This window comes from Zonotrichia leucophrys, chromosome 1A (genome assembly GCF_028769735.1).
Source record: "Zonotrichia leucophrys gambelii isolate GWCS_2022_RI chromosome 1A, RI_Zleu_2.0, whole genome shotgun sequence".
NCBI classification, from domain to species: domain Eukaryota; kingdom Metazoa; phylum Chordata; class Aves; order Passeriformes; family Passerellidae; genus Zonotrichia; species Zonotrichia leucophrys.
Genome location: NC_088170.1, coordinates 18,547,815 through 18,556,922, shown reverse-complemented (window position 1 = coordinate 18,556,922; position 9,108 = coordinate 18,547,815). Strand labels below are relative to the sequence as shown.

Sequence of the window (9,108 nt, the reverse complement as noted above, 5' to 3'; positions counted from 1 at the left end):
GGGATTTTTCAGAAAATATCATGGTGACAGATGTCAAAGTCAGTTAATGAAGAAGGTGTTAAAATTTGGCCTTGCAGACAGTGCTGGTGACAAGCTGAGGGGATAACACTGATATTACTTTAATGATCTTTTTAAAATCAGTCTCTTTTTAATTTTAAATTTCCATTGCGCAATTATTACATTTGATGGGCCCTGATGCTCCTTTGAAGAACTCAGCAGGTGAGGAAGAAATTATTCTTTCCTCTCTAGGTAAGCTTGAGAGGCTGTTTGGCTGCTGTTGCGTTCAAAGGAAGGAGAAGTGCAGCTCACAGAGCCTGTGACCCTCTGGCACTGAGCAGAAACCCACCCTGAGCACTGTGAGTGACACTCTGCCTGCTCTGGGCAGCCCCCAACCTCAGCAGCAAGAGCATTTCATTTTAGCATCCCTGTCACAATAATGGGAATTATCTGGTGCTGTTCCCACCCCCATCTCCTCTGTGGCCTCCAGTGTCAGTACCTGGCAGATCGCTTTCAGTGTTGGCCTCTCTCTCTCCATGGCTTCCATAGCAGGTGGTTTTATTCTCCCACCTTTTCAAACTTTCTTACATGGAATTTGTCACTCCTTGGGCTGGAGATCACTCATGTTGGTTTAGAGGTTTTAGGCAGTGTTAACCATCCCTTTAGAAAAACTCAAATATATGGATTCCCACTGTGCATATGTTCCTAATAATCTGTACAATTAAGGCAAATGAATTTGGATAAACATTGGAGTCAAGTTCTTACCTTAGTTCCAGTTTTCACATTTCAGGTTCATCTGTGTTTTCTATTGCTCTGGAAATTGAACCAAACTGAGTAAGTGGTTGCTGAAATTCTAATTAACTTTGTTTTCTTTTTGAATGAATAAAGCAAACCAAGAATCCACTTCTGTGCTTTTTTACCAGAAGCAGTTTCCAAAATCTGCAACTCAGAAGGCCAGTTTGCACCCTCACAATCACAGGTCTAATTTCTTAATCCCCTTATACCGAAATTTAAAATGCTTCATCAATTCCTAGAAAAGCTATAGATATTCAGACATTATATGGCTCATTTAAGTGATCTTTTTGTTTCTTATATAGCAAGTTTTTGTCATTTGTGTATCTTTCAAGGGATTTTTGCATGCTTCATGTATTTGAATTGCTTCTTGTGGGTAATATCCTTTTGCACATAAAGCTTCTCAGCTGTTGAATTTGAATTTTTTTAGTTATTAGAATTTAAGGTTCATATATGAAATATATTCCTGAAATTTATACACCTGGTCAGCAAAAGAAAATATTACAGAGAGATGAATTTTGCCCAATACACATAATAATGAAGGCAAAACTGTGTTTGCTCTAGTATTTGAAATAGTTTCTGTGTTTTATTGTGTTCTTCAGCTATGTTCCGGCAGGTTTGCAATAATCTACTTTATAAGTGTAAACCTGGATTCTGAACAATCAATCACTACAAGGTCAACTGCAGTCATTGCCTGCCTGGTGTGAATCAAAACTTAAGACACATGGACATTTATGAGAAAATAGAGAAGCAGAGAGTTCGCTGTCACCAAAATGCTTTTCGTGTTCAAAAATAAATATACGGAATGGTTTCAAGTGAATTAGGTAATAAATTTTTTTCAGATTTTGAGAGTAAGATCAGAGGAAAACCTGGAGGTGAAGTTATAGTGCATTTGCTGAGTACTGTACTGGTCTACACCAGAAAATCCTGAGATGGCACTGACTGAATAGTGCAGATATTGGCCAGTGGTTAAAAAACTTCCTCAGGATAAAAAAGTGTCTTTGACTGAAAAACTCCTGGTGCCGAGCTTTAGACATGTTGCAGAAGTGATTAAAGGCAGCTGAACACGGCCAGGGGATGGTGGAGGAGAGTTTAGGGATGCTGCTGTCCCTGCTTTGCTGACCTCTGCCAAGGAGACACCAACAGACTTCAGGGAGTTGATCCAAGACCCAGAGAAGTCCATGGAGATTTTCCCTCATATAAGGACCTGTGTTAAGATCTGATTATTTTGTTTATTGGAGGGATACCTCTCTAATAAGAGAGGAAGGATCTCCCAGCAATGTGCCCCCCGAATTAAGGTGCAAACTGATCATATGCTGAAGTCTATAGCAAGGATTTTATTTAATAATAAAAGTGAGGCAGAGATAGAAAGAAAAAGGAAAAAAGCAGGGGGTGAGGAGAAAGAGAGTGGCAGAGAAACAGGTTTAGTAGAAAGGTATCACGACCCAGGGATCCAGAAGGTGTCCCGTTGGTTCTCTCTGGTTTTCTTGGTTGTGGGGGTCCCATGAAACACGGGGTTCAACAGGTTAATGTATGTTCAGGTGTATGTGGGAGCATCCAGGCAGCTCCCCCAGAGTGGGTTAGATTTACACTGTCTTTTGGAACGCTGGGGATCATGTGCAGTCCTCTGGTGGAAGACATCACACAGAGCCAGGCCCTGAAATATTTATTCACATGCTAAATGAAAGAGTGCTACCAGCCCATTGTTTTTAGTATGGTTGGAGCACTTACATATCATAACTGGCACAGCGCAGATGTTCTCTTCCATCACTTTCTCCACCGGGATGAAGTTCAAAGAAGCTATAAATATATATAAACGTGAAAATTATGACAATGGGAAATAAATTTGACCTATTTTGTTTGACTGAGGCAAAAAGAAAATGAGTCAAATGTATCTTTAATGTATTCTGGTTTCCGAGAGGAAAACTTGGGTGGCAATGTCAGGAAGGCCCTGTCTGTGTCTCTTGAAGTGTCCTAAAGAAAAAGATCCATTTGATATGGGGTAGCTTTCCAAAGAGTGCACAATTAGGGGCAGCGATGCAAAAAATCACAGACACAAAGAACAAGAAAGACTTGCAGACATGTGACTGAAACACCATGGTTGAGAAAAGCATGGGTCCACACCAAGTTGTGTGCCTTGGTGTCCCTAATTACAAATGCAAATATAAATAAAATATATAAAATATATAAACCTGTTGGTTTATCTTCAATGGCTTAGCAAGATTACTTTCACAGTGATTGCTGGATAAATGTCTGCTTGCTCATTAACATAGCTGACATTTCCTAGCTCTGCTTAGTTATGCAGCCTCAGTTAATTCACATCCTTTTTAGTTGATAGGCCAAAGTTCAAATGGAACAAATTTGTATTATTTGTATGGCTGTGTATACTTTCCCTCCTGTATGGTCAGAATAAGAACTTCAAGCCCAGAAAGAAACCCCAAACCCTGAAACAGCAGAAAGCTCATTTACATTTATTCTGGGGCAAAACTTCTTTTGAACTCTGAATATAATTTTTTCTTCTTAATCACTTGTACCTTTATCTCTACAGTACAGTAGTAGTTCCTCAAATCTATATTGCTTTCCTACAAGTCCTATGCTATAATTATACATATGTACCCCATTAAAGCAGCAAACATTTTTTTCAATGTATTTAAAGAAAATAGATATATAAGCTCACTGGATAATGTGTGTTGTTAGAACTGGCAATGTTATTGATATGGGACAATGGCATCATTTGTCAAACCAAAGCCTGTCTTTAAATAACTCTATTTATCACTACTTGAATTTGTAAGGTATATATCAGAAAATTTTTAGCCGGAAGAAATTAATAGAAATAGAGAAATGTTTTTTTCTGAAATGTTTGCTTCAGCACTGTAAATTTTCAGAGAGCAGTCTCTGAAATAGCAGTAATGAATCAGGTGAATGTTTGCTTTCAAGGACCCCTTGGGAAGATCTAGAATCACTCACCTAAAAAGAAGCTTTATGCAGCTGAGCTGTGTTGTCTCAGTGCTCTTCTGGGAAGGAGCAGACTGAAGTGCAAGACCCTTCTCTGTTTCCTTCTTCACTTGCCCAGGAAGTAAGTGCCCAGCCATAACCTCCTGCACATTTCTGGTCCCATTCTCACCTTTTCCTTTTCCCTATGCTTCTTTTTAGTCTGATTTTTTTTAAAAAATCCATCTCTCCTCCCAGCTAAGCACCATAGCCTAGAACTGAGCTCAGTCTCCTTTTTGCCCAAAACACTTGCATTCCTGGATGTCCAGTTTCTGCAAGGCGTGTGGTGGATGAGAGGACCTTCCATCAGTGTGCCCCCCAAGCCCTTTAGTGAATGCCTCTGAGGAGACAGCAAGCTGAATTCCACACAACAAGGGCCCCATGTCAAGAGTTTTTCAGCACTGCCAATGCACACAGATTTAGAGAAAATCAAATAGCAGAATGGCAGCTGATCATGCACTTCCCATTTTCATTCATGGACTGCTAAATTTTATTAAAAATACTGTCTTACAGTCACAGTCTCTTAGTATTTAATTTTTAATTTAAAAATATATACATGGGATATAATCTTAGTGTCATTTTTAACTTACTGAGTAGCTTTCATTCACTGGACTGCACAGTCTTTTGTTAACATCCATGAAACTTCAAAAATGCCATATTAGTCACTGGAGAGCTTTCAGTTTACTCCCAACCTACATTAGAGACAAATGCAGAATTACAGGAAAAGCATTAATAAAAAATTGACATGGAGACTAAAAGGACTGTTGCAAAGTGCATTTCCTAGTATGCATCAAGAGCTAACAATATAAGAAATTCTATAAAATTCATGCTTAATATAGTATGGTTTGTTTTTTCCAGAGGAACAAAGTATTTTACACTAGGCCTAAGATTGTCTCCATAAATAATAAACCATTTCGAAGCACTAGGTCAGTGCAGATGAGCAGAATCAAAGGCATCATGGTGTTTTTTTCCTAAAGTCCCTCCCATGTTTAGGTGGCGACAGGTAGGTGAGGAACCTGGTCCTCTCTGTGATCACAAGTTATTTACATTGACATGAAAGATTTAAAGCCAGTGAATGAACTGCAGAGGACATGAGCTCACAGGCAGTTCAAGTGACCAATAAGGGAGCCAATTCTAGTTCATAATTAAGAAACAAAGGAAGTAATTCCCTTCACTTCTATGTGAAGGACTTCTCACCTTTCTTTGAGGACCATTAGTGGGACAGAAAAAAAACCACAATAATTCATCTGGGACATTTTTTCTCCTCCTTTTTACTTTCCCTGCTCTTGTTTTTCTGTGTTCCTGAGGTTTATCTCCTGAGGTTCCTGGCACTGTGTGCACAATGTTTTCACTCATTTGTCTTGCATTGCTTTCAGGTTCTCTGACCACTAAAACCAAGCCATACCTAACCAAACAAGCCACTGAGGAATATCTGGAAAAATCAACTAAGCTGTTAAAAGAGACTGTGCATTGCATAAATGAGAAACCATATAGAAGAACAATGTCTTATCATCATAAGCAAAAGTGGCTCATTTTCCATGTATTGGCATGCTTTTGAGCTTCCCTCTTGCCTTCCAATTATATGCTTGTCAAAGATAGAGCCAGAAGGTCACAACCACTTTACTCTCCCTACTGTACAAATCAGCCAATGAAAACTTCCACTTCTTAGTGTATTTCAATTATTTACGATAACCACTTTGAACAAATACACTTCTAGGCTTGAATCTGGAAGCTAAAAGGGGAAAAAAAGGCATAGCAACTCATTCAAAATGGACAATACCAGACTGGAAAATAGAGAGAAGTTCTCCTAGGATGCCTTTGCTGGGCAGCAAGTCATGGGGAACATGAAGCATCTGACTTTCTTTACACCATTTGAAATGATAATTTGAAACTATACCATCCTTATACACTTCTTAATATTCTATTTGGAAGTACAGCTGAGACACATGCAAACACCTGCATTCTCCCAAGCAAATAGGGTGGGTTTAACTTGTCAGACTAGATGTGCTAGACAGCTGAGCATCTAGCTCCTTCTGAAGCCTTGATGGGAGCTAAAACAAGCATCTTGTCAGTTCTGTCTGACCTGATGTATATACTCGCAAGATGCCTGTGAGAATTTCTCAAAAACAAGGGTTGGAGTAAACCACTCCTGTTAGAGAGTGCTGAGCCTGGTGGCCCCAGGGTGGAGAACCTGCCATGGCTCCCTGCCTTCAGACCATGAATTCACCATATGCCCCACTCCCAGAGCCATTCCCTTGGCTCCCAGGCCAAGAGCCTCCATTAACAGCTGCTCCATCTTGGTGCTGGTCAGGGTCACGCACTGGCAGCACACCCTCACTGTGCCCGTGCTGGCTCAGCCCTGGCACTCAGCCATTGTGCTATTGGGTCTGCAGGTATGAGCCCTGCATGGGGCTGTGACACCAGGATGAGCTGGCCAGGGAGGTACTGGTGTACCTCTATCCTCCCCTAGCCAAGAGCCCACCAGACTGTTGGCTCAGAGGGACTTAGTGTTGATCTTATATGGCCATAAGCCATATGGGTTTCTGGATCAAAATTCTCTCATCAGAAGTCAGTTGTAATAAACTCTGTAATGCCAAAGGGTGCCACTGAAAATGAACCAGAGAAGAAATTCTTATGAACCTCTCAAAGATATCATGAATTTTTAAAGAAGAATGAACATGTTTCCATAGAAGGAAGCAAGTGTCAGGTCCTGTGAAGCTCTCCAGGACAGAACAGGTTGTAGTTAAACAGCTCTTCTCTCCTGAACAGCAAAACAGAGTAGAAGGGCTATTCATCAAAGTAGGGACACAGTGTTTTGGACACAGTATTCCAGATAAAAAATGTAGCAGATGTGTTCAGTTCCTGGGAAAGCCCTCAGTCCTCATTGGCTTTGGAAGGACACACATACAAAGAAAAAAACGCGAAGTGTACAGTCCAGCTAAGAAGAACCTCCTCCCTAGTGCCTGTCTGCAAACCACTGATGGGTTGAGTAGACATTCCCAGGGTGACATGGGCACAGGAGTCCCCACACGCCTTCATGGAGCTCCGACCCAATTTGAACCTGCAGGAGACCTGCATGGGAATGGTTTGAAGAGATGGTGGAATTTTTGTTTGACCTTGTTACAGGGGATGTGCATGCTGTGCCCAGGGGGTACCCACAGCGCCTGGCTAGCTAGCATGTGCTCCAGGATTGGGTACAGAACCCTGAACAAAGATAAAGGGCACAAAGAAGGGAGTTTCACTCACTCCATGTTCTCAGTTTAGTGCTGGTCAAGGTTGGACTCCATGTCTCACATGTTTTCTTCAAATTAGATACATGTACAGATGATGAGGCTTGTCTCATTGTGAGGGTTGTTTGTGCAAATTGCTGGACTTGGTTTTTTCATGTTTTATCTCCTCCCATATGATTACATGGTCAGAATCTGCATTTATGGTTGGGTTTTTTGGGAAATATTGAGGAATATTCAACTCCTCCTTTTGAACTGGCTTGCTCTGAAACAACTCCCAGAAAAATTCTTGTCAGGAGGAGCATGGTGCTCTCCATGGTGCTCTGAGCAGAGCGGCTCCCTGCCTGCCTGCCTGCCCATGGGGATCTGTGCCTTTCACTGGGGCTGTCCTGCTGGGCCTTTGTCCTTCCCACTGGCAACACTCTGGGAAATTGAAAAAGGCCTGTTTATCCCCTTGCTCATTTAAATGCAGACAGGCTGATGCCGTGGCTATTTAAAGTAAGGGCAGTCAGCAGAGCAGATGCTTAGAATGTGAGTGCTGGATTATCATTAAAAGATATGGTCCATGATTAAAATATATTTTTCCTATGGGAAACTGCAGCCCTCTGGGACTTTTTGGCTTATTAAGAAAGTTTTGAGCTACCATGTCTCTCTAGCAGAGATAAAATAATGCAAACTTGCTACTGATGCCAGGAGCATGTTGTTCTCATTCCCGCTGCTGTTTCTGGATCTTCAAACTATTGTGTTTCGATCCTTGTAACTAATTGACTTTGAGTAGAGAGAATGAAGTAGCTTATGTTCTTGTATCTTGAGATCTTAATTTCTTGTAAGTACCTACAGGTACTCTTGCCTTTACCCTGTGATTTCATAATATAATATAATATAATATAATATAATATAATATAATATAATATAATATAATATAATATAATATAATATAATATAATATAATATAATATAATATAATATAATATAATATATAATAAATCCTATTTTCCACTTTGATTTCCTCTTGATCACTATTTTCTAGATAAGAGATCATTCTGGGTGCTTAGATTGATAGTTTCACAGATGCAGAATGGGTTTGGCTGCACATATTTCCTTGAAATGAGCAGAAACTGTGCTTCTAATGTAATGGAGTGATTCTGAAACATTTCATACTTACACCTTATTTTTAACAAAGGAATTATTTCCTGTCAGGAACAAATCCTCTGTACCGTGGGATGCTGCAGCAAGCCAGTTCCTAACTATATCAATTCTCACCAGAAGCAAATCTAGAGGTGTGTGTTGTACATTTCTTTTGTTAATAATGTGAATCAAGTTTTATTTAGTAAATAAAAAGATACGTGTTGCAAAAGTTTTCCAGCATCTCATTGAGAGTGTAATAAACTGTGTGTTGTTTGCTAGCCTTGTGGCTCCTCTTAGTTTCTGATCGTATGGTATCAGAAAAATCGATATCTCATTTCTCACATCAGCCAGATGGATAGGCCAGGCAAGGGCTTCAGCCAAGCCTTTGTGCCATTCTGACAGGGGAAAAAAACACGTTTTCCCTATTTCAAGCTCTACTGTTTACAAGCAGCTATTGACAGCTTTGCAGTACTTTCTCTCAGTAAGATCTATCACAGTAGAACTTTGAAGTCTTGCTGGCTCGGCTGTATTTCTTATACCTCCTCACTTACCAAGTACAGCTATAAATCCTTAAAGTGGTTACTATTGCATGTGCTCACTAAATGTTGAGATCAGCCACACAGTAAAGGAAGTGTTCTGAATTTACGGTCAGCCTGACTTATGCTGATCCTTCCAAAAAAAGCTGCTGAGAGATTTTGGCTTACAAAATCCTGGCAAGCACACTGCCATGCCTGCTGATGAAATTAGTTTCCCTGAATGGCTGTGTGGCACAGCTCTTTATATCTGTTGCAAAACAAGTTGGTTTAGAACCAACTGGCAGTAGGAAAAGTTTGTTTTTCTGCTCTGTGGATGTCATGGTACACATTGACATTAAGGGTAATTTTTTATACCACAACTTGGGACAATACTAATATTAATATAAAGAGTATTTTGAAACTTAGAAGACAGATGAAAAAAGTTCTGTTTTGAAATG

At 40.1% G+C, this 9,108-nt stretch overlaps 1 long non-coding RNA gene across 1 annotated transcript; it reads left to right on the top strand.

The window, feature by feature from the left end:
- On the top strand, positions 1 to 1,537 carry LOC135456884 (uncharacterized). The gene is made up of 5 exons (XR_010442621.1): positions 1 to 38; positions 250 to 356; positions 788 to 831; positions 921 to 976; positions 1,392 to 1,537. It is a non-coding gene; the product is annotated as an uncharacterized LOC135456884 (long non-coding RNA).
- The last annotated feature ends 7,571 nt before the right edge of the window (positions 1,538 to 9,108 follow it).